Here is a 15,641-nt window from a genome sequence, read left to right on the forward strand (position 1 = left end):
GCCGGAACAGGAGAGTTTTAACAGCTTTCTTAAAGGCCGGCAAGGTGGGAGTAGTTCGAACCTCGGGGGGAAGTTGATTCCACCAGGTCGGAGCCACCACAGAAAAGGCCCTTCCCCGAGGGCCCGCCAGCTGACATTGTCTGGCCAACGGGACCTGAAGGAGGCCCAATCTATGGGACCTCACCAGTCTCTGGGAACTGTGCGGCAGTAACCTGGCCCTATGCCATGAAGGGCTTTAAAGGTGATAACCAACACCTTGAATTGCGTCCGGAGACCCACAGGAAGCCAGTGCAGCTCGCGGAGGATAGGTGACATGTGAGCGTACCTTGGCGCGCCCACAATCGCTCTCACGGATGTGTTCTGAACCAACTGCAGCCTCCGAACGCCCTTCAAGGGTAGCCCCATGTAGAGCGCGTTACAGTAATCCAGTCTTGAGGTGACAAGGGCATGAGTGACTATGAGTAAAGCCTCCCGGTCCAAATAAGGCCGCAACTGGTGCACTAGGCGAACCTGTGCAAAGGTTCCCCTGGCCACAGCCGATAGATGTTGTTCCAAATTTAGCTGTGAGTCCAGGAGGACACCCAAGTTGCGTGCCTGCACTGAGGGAGGTAAATTTGCCCCCCCCAGGACTCATGATGGACCATCCAGTTGGCCTTTGGGAGGCAAGACCCAGAGCCACTCGGTCTTGTCAGGGTTGAGTCTAAGCCTGTTCACCCCCATCCAGACCCTCACATCTTCCAGGCACCGGCACATCACGTCGACTGCTTCACTAAAAGGACACGGGGTGGAGATATACAATTGGGTATCATCCGTGTACTGATGATATCTCACCCCATGTCGCCGAATGATCTCACCCAGCGGTTTCATGTAGATGTTAAAAAGGAGGGGGGACAGGACCGAGCCCTGAGGCACCCCATGATCGAGGCACCTAGGGGTGGATCTCTGTCTGCCCGCCAACACCGACTGCGACCTGTCAGAGAGGTAGGAGGAGAACCACCGCAATACGGTGCCACCCACCCCCACCTCTCCGAGACGACGCAGAAGGATACCATGGCCGATGGTATCGAAAGCCGCTGAGAGGTCAAGAAGCACCAGGATAGAGAAATAACCCCTATCCCGGGCTCGCCAGAGGTCATCGGTCAGTGCAACCAAAGCAGTCTCAGTGCTGTAGCCGGGCCTGAAACCAGATTGAAAAGGGTCCAGATAATTAGTTTCATCCAAGGATCGCAAGAGTTGGGACGCCACCACCTTCTCTACAACCTTCTCTACAATATGCTAGTTTGCAAAGTCCTTCACTATGCCTATCCCATAAATAAATAAATTGGTTGCTAGTTCCAATATAGTTTTTCAAGAATGCTGGAAAAATAAAGATACCTTATCAAATGCACCAATGGAATGAGAAATGTTTTATTTGCTTAAAACTGCTGGCCATACACTGGGAGAGATGTAAGCTTTTCAAGCCTAAAGCCTCTTTGCCTGGATGGCAGGTCAACTATTTTATTCTTCTTACTATGGCTTTCTTTATATAACTATTGTGTATACTATAAGCTTTCTTTTGTCAACTCAAGGATCATGTACTCCTTTCAACCTTGTTTGTTATTATTATTTTTTTAAAAAATACTTATTTTCCTCTCCGCTGAAAGCATAATTACTATGCTTATTATCGTAGGATGTACAGTAATTATAAAAAGAAATAAGAATATCACTGACCATGAACAAACTGCTGAAAAGTAGGCTCATTTGTACAATAATTTTTTCACTTGCAAGTTAGCGTGAAAAAGGACCTTATACTTATATGACATATAGCATACATTATCTATATAAGTTCATATTATATTATTATGGAATAGAATATCTTTATTGTCATTGTGTAACTCACAATGAAATTAAGTAAATGTAGTAAATTACGAAGTTCAATATTAAACTCTTAAATGACACTAAAATACAGTATTTTAAATATACATCCTTACATAGACGTATAGCTTCATTCAACCATTTGAATATGTATTATTGAGCCTTAAAGAAGCACAATGAATCACTAGGGGGCAGCAGCTGCCTAGAAATTGCACATCAAAGAGCCATTAATTCCCTGGAAGTTACAAAACTGGAGGGTGAGACACACTGTTCATTTATTCATTTCCTTTAAAGATTACAAAGGATAAATTACCACATCTTAATACGTATGATACAGATCTATTTTTTTTTAAAAAAAAGATGACATAAGATGTAATCAGTGTCTAAAGATCATATTCTTTTAAAGGATATCGTTTTCAAACTGCTTGGCAGCCTTTTAGTGCAAATGCAAAATCTGGAAAAGATATTCATGTGGACAGAAATATTTTAGTTTTTTGGTTCTTTTCCTGTGAAATTTAAGAGCAAGAAATCTTCCCCAGTTTTCAGAAGTTAACCGTTCCCAAGTGGCATTTTGCACCCAGTGCTCAAAATTCTGCAACAGTCTTCTCTTTCCCCTCTCCTGGAGTCAATGAATCAACTCACCATGGGGGAATGTGGGCGTATGAGCTCCATGTGGCCCATGGGAGAAAGATAAAATTGGCAGCTAGCAGCTGAGGAGTCCAGGGAAAGAGCAGTGAGGTAAGGTAGCCTTTGCCAGCTGGTGAAATGGGGAAAGCCCAGAAGTCAGAGAGTGGAATTAGCTAGGAACTCTGCCAAACTTTGATATCAGGGATTTCCCCAGAGCAGGATCCAAGCTGAAATTTCATCGGCTAGGCTTCCCAATCCCCAAAGAACACTCATAAAGCCATCGTTTCTTTCTGTCCTATTGGTGTGTTGGCATACTCTGGGTCACCTTCGTGAAACAATGTGATTTAGTAAAATTCAGGAAAACCTGTGTCATGGCATTTGAGATCCAGATGGTCATGACTCTGTCAACTACAGGGGATGAGACCAGGATTTTAGAAACAAGGCATGCTGTTCATTGGTTGTGTGAGGCACCTCAATGGTTTTTAATTTGGTGTTGCCTTAGAGACCCAGTGCCCAAACTGCAACCCAAAACCCACTTATTTATCACTGGGTGCCAGGTGGGCGTGGCCCACTGGATGCCAGGTGGGCGTGGCCCACTGGGTGGGTGTGGCTGTGGCGGTCATGGCAGATTGGGTGGGTTGGCCAAGGTGGGCGTGGTCACCTCAATGTTGCTCATGGGAGGGATGCCTGTGGAGGGTGGACAGGGTTGGGGGAGATCCAAGGGGTTTCTGGCAGGTGGGGTGGTAGGCAGGAGACTCATCCTGCGGGGTGAGGCACAGCAGGGCGGGGGTGCCATTGCCATGGGGCAAGGCAAGGGCTGAGGCAGCTGCTGCCTGACACCATCGGCCCCTGCACACAGAGGCCAGCAAGCGCATGGGGGCCGACGGTGTCCATCAGCAGCCACAGCCTGCCGGCCCCTCAACTGGTGCACTCTGGGGCTCTGCAGCCCACCGCCAGCAGCTCAAAGAAGCCGCCTCTGAGCTGGATAGCTGGCCAACAGCTGAGGAGATGATGCAGTGGGTCGTGCCTGGGAAAAGGAGAGCATGCGAGGCCAGAGGGATGGGACAGGGGGAGGGAAACCAGCTGTGCCGGGATGCATCCAGCCACCTGGGAACTCAGCGAGTTAGCAGGCAGCTGGTTGAAGAGGGATGGTTGCCATCTCTGGGGCATGGTGTGCATGCCCAAAGAGAGGACTCTGAGTGCTGCCTCTGGCACGTGTGCCATTGGTTCGCCACCACTGTTATAGGAGAAGCCCTGATGGCAAAGTGATTGGAATACAGTATTGCAGGCTAACTCTGCCCACAGCCTGGAGTTTGGTCCTGACAGGGCTCAAGGTTGACTAAACCTTCCATCCTTCTGAGGTTGGTAACATGAGGAGCAGATTGTTGGGGGCCATAGGCTGATACTGTAATGTAAACCACTCAGAGAGAGCTGTAAAGCACTATGGAGGGTATACAATCTAAGTCTTATTGCTGTTGCTATTTGTGTTTATAGCAAAGTCTTTTGAACTACTTGCATTATTATGCCTGGACAACGCTGAATTCAAACTGCACACCCTCCCAATAAGATAGGAGCGTTAATCAGAGGTCTGCATATTTCAGGGCAAGACTAATCTGATCCTGGATGCAAACCAAATATTGCTGCTTTTGCCAAACAAGTTCCTCTTGAATCATTCCCTTGCCCTGATCCCATCCTAAGACTGTCCCCAGGAGTTCATTCTAATTATTTTCTTCCTTGCAGTTGCTGTCAATTTAGATCATTCCTGTCTGGCCATGAGAATGGAACCAGAAAATAAAGGAACCAGAAAATAAAGGAACCAGAAAATAAAATAATATATATATATATTATATATATATATATAAAAAGGGCCAGGCCAGATTGGGAAGGCCTAAAGTTCTTGCTTCATCTGTGACTGCAATGCCTCCCTCTTTTCTGATCAGGAAAGAAGAGTATAAAATGTTTAGTAGAAAGAATGGGACCCATTTCAGTGCCCCAAAGAGAAGAAGGGCAGGAAGAAGGAAGCCATGAACAATGGGAGCTTAGTGATATCTATCGTGTATAATTGGGAAAAAGGAGATTCTTATTTTTTAAAAAAAATCTCAGCAATTATTAAATGACATTAAAAACCTGAAAGCACAATTAAATCTGGATTTACTATATTCCCATGAAAATGTCTATGTGTGCATGTGGGGTGGGCGGATGTTGCATCTATTTTGCATATTGAGTCAGATTGTTGAATCATCTTTTTGTGGTTTACCCCAGTTAGCTTGGGTTTGTCCCTTATGACGCTTATTATTTTATAGTTGACTGACATAACAACGGGCAGGACACATTGGATGGGTTCGTATATGTCTAGGTTGTGGGAACCAGCCCTATCAGTCTGGCAAAGTCAATGATTTTACATCGTTACTACTGCAAAACTTGCCTCATTTTTATAACTCTCAGAATGGAATCCAACGATACTGTTCTCTAGTGGAAAAAATTGTTTTCTATACATCGAAAGGCTGTTTGCAGTTTAGCAGACAACCCAACCTGAGCTGAATGAACACAAATCAAAAACAAATTCTTTTATTCTCAAGAGCTTTTGTGGCCTCTTAGAAATATATTGCATTTTCTACAACATTTGGTGTTTTTAATAGTTAACACATTCCCAATAAATGGCGCAATTGCACACAGTACTCGGAAGTTTCCATTCACTTTTACGAGCATAATAGTTTACACAGAAGGAAGAAAATTAATAGTTTTTTCATCCGAGAATTTGTTCTTTTGTTTGATTCTTGATTTTCCTTCTGGTTTATGTTCAGGGAAAGAAAGAAGAAAAGAGAAAAAGCAGCTTCCCTCTGCCTCACTAAGGTATCTTCAGATAGTAAAATCTGTGCAAACAAATTAGATTTTTTCTTTAATTTCCTGGTGTTGTATTTTTTGTCAAAGAATTCAGAAGCATAACTCTGGGGTAATATAATGGAACAAATATGTCAAAACACTGGAGATTAATTTTACCCTTTTGATGGAAGCTGTCCCAATCTTTCATCCAAAACTATATTTAGACTAGTTTGTTGGCACCCTAAGGCATAAAGAATAGATCTTCTCTTAGCAGCTCTGGGAATGACAAAAAAAAAAAAAAAAACCACCCCAAACCCCAACATCCTAGTTTTTCCATTGTGTTGGTCATTATTTAAACACTGCGTGAAGTGCAGCTGTCTTTGTTTCTATTTCAAACATTAAAGATTTCCTTTTTGGAATCAAAGACTTCTAAACACATGGTCAGATTCAAGAGGTCAGTATTTCCTTGGTAATAAAAATATACTGAGATTGGACTTCTTCTCTCTAGTAAAGATATTTGCTGAGTTGCAGAAATTCCACAGGAAACACACCACTGCATCTCACACTTTGCTGGGCTCATTCAAACAGGATAGAAGTGAGAGTGTATATTTGAACTTTTTCCTCTATACGTGACAGTTCCCTGTCATGAGCTCAACTACATTAGTTTCAACAAGAGGACAATATGTACACACACACACACACTTCTAAGGAAATTTCCACTGCAGCTGGGAGGTAGTAATAAGGTCAAACTGCCCTTGTGGTCCTTGGAGAAGAACACACAACATATCCTGCGCTGCTTGGGATGCCTCATCAGCAACCACAGGATTGCAATACAAAATGCTTGCAGTGAATACGGCAAGAAGAAACTAAGGCAGAGAAAAAAAATGTGGGAAGATGAACAAAAGCAGACAATTGAAAGAAACAGCAGCCTGGGAACAGACTATCCACAAAAAACACTGGTTAACCAGAGCTAAAATTGGTAGGTCAATCTCTTCATTGCCTGCAAATTTCTTTTTTAAAAAACCCCAATCTTGAAAGATGGAGTTGCCAAGATAGGCGGTACTTTCAGACAAGTACAAATGGCATTCATGTCTTGCTCTTCAGTATCACACTAACTTGTTTCAATTCCTATTTTCTTTTCTCTTAGAGCCGACCTATGATTAATACGAAAAGGGTTGCAAAAACAAACAAAAAATAAACACCAAAAGCAAAAACAAGTATGTTACTGATAGCACGATAGCATAAAAATCATATTTTTATATTTATATGGGTTTGTAAATGCCTCCAGTGCATTGGAGATTAACCTGGTGCCCATTAAGAGAAAGGTCCCTGTTATTCACGAATAGGTGGATGTTAAGTCCTCGGCTTAATGGCGAATAAGCACAGAGCATCTCGTAGTGTCTCTTTTATTGTTGTTTCTTCTGCTCCGTTACAGTTCTGAGGCACGCAGGCCTCTCTGCTTCTTTTAAGAACGCTTCCCCGGGCCGAATGGCAACATTTGGCGCGCTCCGCGCCTTGCGCATGCATGCAAAGCCGGCACCAGCCAGTCTGGGCCCGGGCAGCTTACAACTGCCCGGGACCATTGCAACATCCTCAGGACACAACACCCCTCCCCCCCGGCTAAGACTAATAAACTATATGAATAGTTACACGCGACCTCAACACGAGCGTGGTGTGCCAACCCATGCTTCAAATGGTACTGGGCTATTGTTCTGGGGATTAATACCCAATGCCCATATTTCCAATGTTCCCAACAGCAGACACCCTCTCACTGTTTCTGCTTTGCCAGCAGCGTTACAAAGTCCTCAAGGTATTTAGGAGATCTCTTGATTCTCTGTGACCTCCTTAGACCCTGAGAATCCCCAATTCCATTTTGCCCAGAGGATGACATGAAGTTGCCCCCTCTTTCAGACCCTGGTGGTCCCCATGGACCGTGCCCCATTGCCTGGTCTGCTTGCTTGCCCACCGGGCTCATCAGACCAGGACTTTGCTCTCCCAATAACCTGGTTGACCTGCCTAGTTGCAGGCTCTCTGGCCCCTCTAATAAACTGCCACTGTTAGGCAACTCTGTAGAGCCTCCCAGGCCCACACTGGACCTATCAAGGGGCTGCATTCCTTCGCTCCCCAGTCCCGCAACGGGTTTCTGGGGTTTCAGAATTTCCCCAAAACTCAGTTGCCCCCCCATTTATACCGGAGATGTCAGAACTGGGATTTGCCCCTCCGACCACCTCCCTGTGTGAATGCCTCCTTCTGGAAACAGTAGCAGTACTGGGCCAACTAGACTGTTTGTGTGCCAGCTCTCTTGCAATGTTTGAGTTATTAGGATGCTTCCGGTTATTCTCCCTGACTGGAGTAGGTACTGGTGCCTGTGTGTTTTCTAGTTCCCATGGATTCCTGCTCGGAACACTTGCGGAATCTTTGAATAGGCCGTCTGTGGCCTCTCTGTTTGGGCCCAGCTGCTGCCAACACCCATCCCTTTGCCCATAGTGGTCCCCCTCCCCCCCCCTGGAAAATGCCCAGGAGTTTCGGAGGGTGAGTCCAGTCTTGTACGCAGCTGGTCGATATGCCGCCAAAGGACACGACCATCATCCAACGAGACCTCATATGACAAAGGACCGGTAACCTTGCATACTACAGCAGGAACCCACAAGTGACCTGGCCCGGAATTACAGGTCCATACCATGGCACCCACTTGCACATACCTCGGTGCCCTGGGTTGTGTAGCCTTAGGAGGCAGTCTGTCCAGGTGCAACCAGTCAAGTTTAGTAGTCAGTTTGCGCCCCCAGCGAAGTTCAGCTGGGCTTTTCCCAGTAGAAGTTGAAGGTGTGGTGCGGTGCACAAGAAGAAAGTCTGCCAATCTGTGGTGCCAGTCTCCATAGGTCAGTTTCTTTAAAGCATCCTTGGTGATGCGGACCATCCGTTCAGCCATACCGTTGGTGGAAGGGTGAAATGGTGCAGAGGTGGCATGATGAATCATGTTGGCCTGTAAGAAAGCTTGGAATTCGGAAGAGGTGAATTGAGGGCCATTGTCAGACACCAACACATCCGGAAGCCCATGTGCTGCAAAAATCCCCCTCAGTACTTGAATGGTCTTGGCAGTAGTGGTTGAAGAGACAGTTACAACCTCAAGCCACTTTGAATAGCTATCAACCAGGACCAAGAAGAATTGACCCTGAAAGGCCCAGCATAATTGATGTGCACCCTAGACCAAGGTGACTGTGTTTCCTCCCATCTATGCACAGGAGCCTGGGGCATTTCTGGGCGTGAGCACTGACAAAGGTGGCATGCATGCACCTTAGCCTCAATTTCCTTGTCTAACCCAGGCCACCACAAATGGCTGCGCGCAAGCGCCTTCATTCTTACAATGCCAGGATGGCCCTCATGAAGGGAACCTAAGACCCTAGACCTAATTGAGGTAGGAATAACAACTCTGCTGCCCCACAGCAGACAACCCTGAAAAGTGGATAACTCATGTTTCTTAAGCCAGAAACTCTGAAACTCAGTGCCTGGACAACTCTCTGGCCATCCAGACAAAACCCAGGATAAGACACGAGAGAGTGTGAGATCTGTGGCTGATTCAGCAGCCACATCCCTGGCATTTAAAGGTGACTCAGGCAGCACCTGAATGGACAGAATGTTGATGGCAGGGGCAGGATCAGCCTCCACTACTTGTAATGGTAATCTACTGAGGCCATCAGCATGGCCCATTTCTTTGCCAGGTTTGTGAACTAAAGAAAAATCATAGGCTGACAGAAAGATGGACCATCTCAGCATCCTAGGGGAGATGATGTGGGGGGTTTGTTTGTTTGTAGTAAACAACCCCAACAAAGGCTTATGGTCAGTGTAGACAGTGAAATGCCTGCCATATAAAAAATCATGGAATTTTTTAATCCCCGCAACAACAGCCAAGGCTTCCCTGTCTATCTGAGCGTAGTTTCGCTCAGCAGAAGGTTCTGGAATAATATGCAACAGGAACCTGAGGTCCATCAGGTCTTAGATGGCTAAGAACTGCTCCCACCCCATAAGGGGAAGCATCACAAGCGATGCACACAGGGAGAGTTTCATTAAAATGTGCAAGCACATTATTGGATGTGAGTAAGGCCTTAACCTCATTGAAGCTTGCTTCATGTGCTTGTGACCACTGCCACACTGCCTGTTTGTCCAGAAGCCTATGAAGTGGTTCAGCTACATTAGCTTTGTTAGGAATGAATGAATTATAGAAATTCAAGAGGCCCAGAAAAGCTTGTAGTTTAGCTTTGGACTTAGGCCTGGGAGCTTGCATAATAGGTTTTAATTTGGATTCAGCAGGTTGAATTCCATTGGCATCTATTTTGAATCCCAGGAAATCTGTAGAAGGCACCCCAATTTTACACTTGTCTTTTTTTAGCTTGAGCCCTGTTTTCCGGAACCGCAGCAGGACAGCCCTCAATCTCTCAGCTAAATTTTGAGTGGAGTCTCCAGCTATTAAGACATCATCAAAATAGGGGCAAACCCCTGGTATACCCCTCAAGGTATTTTCCATTACGCTTTGGAAAATTCCAGGAGCCACGTTTACTCCAAATTGTAGTCTTTTGACTTTAAATGCCCCCCTGTGTGTTACAATGGTTTGTGCTACAGCAAGCAGCTTCATTAACAGGTAACTGTTGATAAGCCTGTGCTAAATCTAGCTTGCAAAACAAAACGCCCCCCCTGAGGGAGGCCCAGAATATGACTGACTACAGGTACAGGATATGCTTGCTGTTGCAATGCCTTGTTTAGAGTGCATTTGTAATATGCACAGATGCGAATGATTACCCATTAGCCTTAAGAGGGTAACTATGGGAGTTTTCCAAGACTGGAGTCAAACAGGTCTAAGACTCCTGCTGAACAATTTGTCCAATTCAGCATCAATTTTTCCTTTTAAAGCAAAAGGTACTCGCTTGCTTTACTAGATAGGAGTGACAGGGGGGTCCAATTTAAGGAAAACTGGGGGCCCTTTGTATGTACCCAGCTGTGGGCTGAAGACATTTGAAAAATTCGTTGCAGACTTCTTGTGACTTACAGTTTACAAGCTTTAAGCCCCTGTAACTTGTATCCCAAGAGGCCTAAACAACGAGTCCTATGAGACTCGTGTGCTCACCCCCACTACCAATACATTAATGGGCCTTCAAAACCCTTATATGTACGTTAAGGGTGGCCTCCCTTAACACACACTTTGGAGTTTGAAAGTCTGTTAGCACCGATATTGGATGGCCTAAGCGGGCCTGGGAACCCGCTGCTAGAGCAAATCTTTCTGAATGTGGAATGGAAATAATTGAAAGTGCAGACCAGTGTCTATTCCTTAAACCAATGAACTCCTGCAACGTCAACTTTAAGTGACAGTTTCTTTTGAGTGGCTTTGTTGTGCCTGTCCTATAAACGCTCTTTGTGAAGCACAGAAACCACCCTGTTTTGGCTGTGGACCCTGGTACCTTCAGGCGCAATTCTTCTCGGGGTTGTACCTTCTGACGGCCCAGACACAACAGCTGCTATGTGGGCCTTGCTTTCACAATGCTCTACAGATTGCAGAACGAACCTGCAGTCGGTCCTCTTGTGGCGACTCACACACCCGAAGCACTTGGCTCCAGCTGAAGACGTTTCTTTGCCTTCTCTGCTTTCGTCTTGGACTGGGTAGAGATGATCTACTCTCTTCTTCAGGATCCTACGTCTCGAGCTCTCCTGGACTCCCACATGGTGCATGGAAACAGCTTGGGAGTATTTCTGATAGGCCTCATATTCTTGATTGCCCCACCTGCTGCCTCTTCTGCAGTAACCTCTCTCAAGGCATCTTGGAACGATATGTCTTCCTTTGCAAAAAGTCTCTGCTGCAAGTCTCTTTTCTAAGCCCACATACAAATCTGTCTCTCAGCCTTTCTTCTAAGTCTTTAACTCACAGGGCTTAGCTGCTCTTCTCAAAGCTTGCAATGTATTCTTTAAGCTGATTCACCAGCCCGTTGACCTCTGGTCAAAATATGTCTCCATGCAATAACAGACAACCTGGGCTGAAAGTGTTTTAGTAATTTTTTAAAATCTGTGTACGTAAACAGATTCAAGAGGGCGGCTGCTAAGTTTCAGCAATTCAAATGCATCTGACCACAAACACAGAAGCAAAAATAGTGGCCTTTAAGCCATCTTTCTCTACTTGGTTTACTTTCAAGTAGTTTTCTACTCTGGCCACATAAGACTCCCATCTTTCTGGGTGGTGACATCAAATTCAGCGAGTCTCCTATCTCGCCATTTTCTTCCGTGTAAGGAAAGGGTCTATCAGCCAGCTACCTCCAGCGACGCTGTACTGGCAGGCAGGAGTGCGAATTAAACGCCATTTCTAACTGCTCTCAGGATCCTGGGGTAAGATTACAATTCATTCTTAATTAATGTAAGGCATCCCACCTTTGTCGACAGTGTTAAGTCTAAGCTTAATGGCGAATAAGCACAGAGCATGTCGTAGTGTCAAAAGCATTTATTGTGTACTCTTATTGCCGTTACAGTTCTTGAGGCACGCAGGCCTCTCTGCTTCTTTAAGAACGCTTCCCCGGGCTGAATGGCAACATTTGGCGCGCTCATGCGCATCACGCATGGTGCAAAGCCGGCGCCAGCCAGTCTGGTCCGGCAGCTTTACAACTGCTTGGACCATCCAACTTCCAGAGCCTGCCTTTGCAGGCTAAGGACAAACAGTGGAAATCTTGAGTGCCCCAAAACACCCCCACCCCATTCTGCTCTGCCAGACCATGGGCCATCACCACATCCATGGCCTGCCACAGATCACTCAGGCAGCCAGCCAGCGCCATGGCAGTCACACCCGTGCCCATGGCGCAGCATCATCTGCGCACGACAGGGCGCAAGGGCAGAGTCTTGTCCCGCTGCCTGGCTACCAATCCTTGGTTACGTTGCTTCGTGTGGGCTGCACCCAGGGGTGACTCTCTGGGAGGGCTGCTGGTGAGGATGGGAGGAGAAGCAGGGGAGATGGGAGCTGGTGCGTGTGCCCACAGAGAGGGCTCCGAGTGCCATCTATGGTACCCGTGCCATAGGGTTGCCACCACTGAACTAGATATAACAGCCATAAACTGGATATAATGGAATAAACTCATCACATCATTTCCCACAATTCCGGGAAAAGAGGGAAAGAAAAATTTACTACAATATTTTCTGAAGAACTGAAAAAGTTGGGTTCCAGTTTCCCACCAAATGCACAAAATGAGATTTCATTTGTTTTATAAGATTGAACTGTGCTTTGGTTTAAGTGACACAAGGATCAGCAAGGTATGACAAGAACACCAGACTAGGTAAAACATTAAAGTGATTTAATTTACCAGAAAAAGTATACGAGAATAGCAAGGGTAAAACATAAATGTGAATTTAATTAAATAAATGTAACTGTATGATATGTGAAAGGTATTTATTTATTTATTTTTAATCCTCCTGTGTTTCTTACCTTTTCAAGAGATGTGTAATTCAATGAGAAAAGTAATTTGGATCATTTTACTAATTGTCCATTAAAGCTAGATAAAGTTTTGGTAAAAACTTAAGCTAAGCCAAGTAAAGTTATTGCAAAAGAGCAATACAGATACAAGTGTATAGCATACCACAGCATAGCAAAACCTAATCTAACTGAACCTCAGTTTGCTCCTCAGTTTTTCCATCTTGTGCTTAGCCCATTTTTGCAGTGGGATGAGTTTTTTTTTAAATATACAGAAATATTTAAAGAAAAATAAATAGAATATGGAGAAGAATATATTTAAAAAAACTGATGTTTAACATAAGAGGTTCAGTATTTTTTTAATTGAAATATGAATTAAAGGAATTTAATACCCTTGAAAGTTGTGTTCTCCTATATGTCTATGTCTTAAAATCAGTCAGAATAGTCTCATCTTATTTTGAAAGTGGTTTGTTATTGTTTTTCCTTGGGCTGAGAGATAAGGATGATCCAACATTACCTAACTGGGATTGAATAAGAAGACTGAAACTCTATAGTATGTGTGTTTGGTTTTAATCCCACTTGTATTATTTTACAAATAATCAAGGTGGCGTGAACATACTACTACTCCTCCTTCTATTTCCCAGCAACTGCAACCCTGTGTTGAGGGTTGGCTTGAGAGAGAGTGAATAAGAGCCGAGGTGGTGCAGCAGTTAGAGTGCAAGTACTGCAGGCCACTTTAGCTGAACTGTGTTCAGCAGCGTCAGCGGTTCAAATCGCACCAGAGCTCAAGGTTGACTCAGCCTTCCATCCTTCCGGGGTAGGTAAAATGAGGACCCAGATTGTTGGGGGCAATGTAAATATATATATACATTGCTTATGTGTACACCGCCTTAGAGAGTGCTTGCACTTAAAGCGTATATAAGTCTCATAAATAAATAAATAAATAGTCAAGGTACCAGCTAGGTTTTACATCTAAGCAGGACTAGAACCCACAGTCTCCTGGTTTCGAGGCCAATGCCTTGCCCACTGCACCAAAGTGACTCTCCATTCTTACTTTACTAAATGTGCCTTGTTCCACGTACGTTTTGCAAAGTGTATTTTTTCCACCACCCAAATCAAATGTCTTTGCAGAATATGACACTCATCTAATTCTACAATTTTACCTAAAACAATCACCTTTTGATGATAAGCTGACTTGACAGGGAAAATATTCAGTCCTATTTTCCTATGGATGATTGTTCTGTTGTCTCCCAAGTGAACTGCTTCATGTCTATATATTCTATATAACAGTTCATCACAAGGCTCTATTCAAATTTTCTTGTTGATGAGCATTATCAAGGCAAAACAGCTTGTCGCATTGAGATAAAATGAGTTTCTTTTTTGTCCCTTCGTAAGATGGATTGCAAACTTGCCACCCACCCACCACCCACGCCGGATAAAAGCTGACTGAGACAAGCTGAATCTCCAAGCCATGATACTAATAAGTTATGGACTTTCACCCTTTACAAGAAAGAGGGGATTTCAGTGGATATGACTCATTCCATTCAGGAAATGCTCTCTCTGAAGAGAAAGGTTACTGGAAGTAATTAATACATCAGGATCATTCTTACTATTCAAATGGTATTCCTAGGAATTTTTAAAAGTTGTATTCCGTACAAGGTATGGGGCTTATATAGACTTATTGTCAGAGCAATTGAGTAGTAGGCCTCTATTTTTTGTCATATTTGCTTTGAACTAATAAATAGTAAAGAGGAAAGTAACGAGCTAATACCTTTTTCAGATAATCTTTGGACTCCTGGTGTATATACATGACAGCTATTTTCTTTTCAGGCTAGTGTAATGTTCTTCTTTTTTTGGTCAAACAAAATTTGACAGTAATAGGAATTGTCTAGCCAACTCCAAATATTGAAAAATAGTGAGCAGGATTATATTTTAATGCAAAGATGAGAACTCTTGGTTTTAACGCATCCTTAAAAAAACAACATTTCCTCTGTATTGACACGTCTTTGAATTTTCATACATTAAATAAATTGCCGTAAGAATTTTACACTTTAATTTAGATAAAATATGCTTTGAAATTAGGTTTGCTTCCAAAAGGGTGTTTTGTGAAAAAATACATTTGAAACCATACCTATAAGGGACGAAATTGCAGACTAATTGCACCTTAAGACAGATCAGGCTCCTGAATGATAACCGTGGAATTCAATTGGGGGAAATATTATTGCCATTTATCTTGAAAAAACACATACAACAAGTAGGAATAAACATGCCCTGTTAAACCGAGACATTTTATTTCTCTGTACGTAGCTTTGTGAGAATAAATAAAGAGCACTTACCAATACAAATCTCTGCATATTCTTCATTCTCTGAAGCGGCAGTCCCATCAGAAGGGCAAATGGGGAGAGAAGATACAAATGGCAGTACAAACATATTGATCCTTTCTTCGCTCATCTTTCTAACAAGCAAAAGAAAAAAACTTCAGTACAGAAGACAAGGAAGAAGAGAGCTCTGAAGACATCCTTGCCTGCACTGCCAAGAAAAAAAATCTTATATAGGTGTACAGTCAATTCACATCATCATCCTACCAGGAAAGAGAAAAAAAGGCTGGATACAAAACTCTGTTATGATGCCTGTGTTAATGCAGAGGCCTGAACACAAGAGTTGTGAAGCTTAACTCCAACATATTGTTAATCTGAGGAAGTTGAAAAGCTTCTGTACTGAACCTACAGAAATGGGTTATGGACTTTAATCAAGTAAGGAACTCTTGACAAATAAAGCGGTGTTGAAGTAGCACAGTTTCTCTGTTTATGCTGAAATTTCTTATCTTTCCTAATGTGACTCTTGACTAAAAAGATAATTTTTCTTCATTATCCTTGGCCTGATTGATTGTTGATAATGTGTG

This window comes from Crotalus tigris, unplaced genomic scaffold (genome assembly GCF_016545835.1).
Source record: "Crotalus tigris isolate CLP2741 ecotype Arizona unplaced genomic scaffold, ASM1654583v1 scf7180000018199.9712020701:307424, whole genome shotgun sequence".
Lineage (NCBI taxonomy): Eukaryota > Metazoa > Chordata > Lepidosauria > Squamata > Viperidae > Crotalus > Crotalus tigris.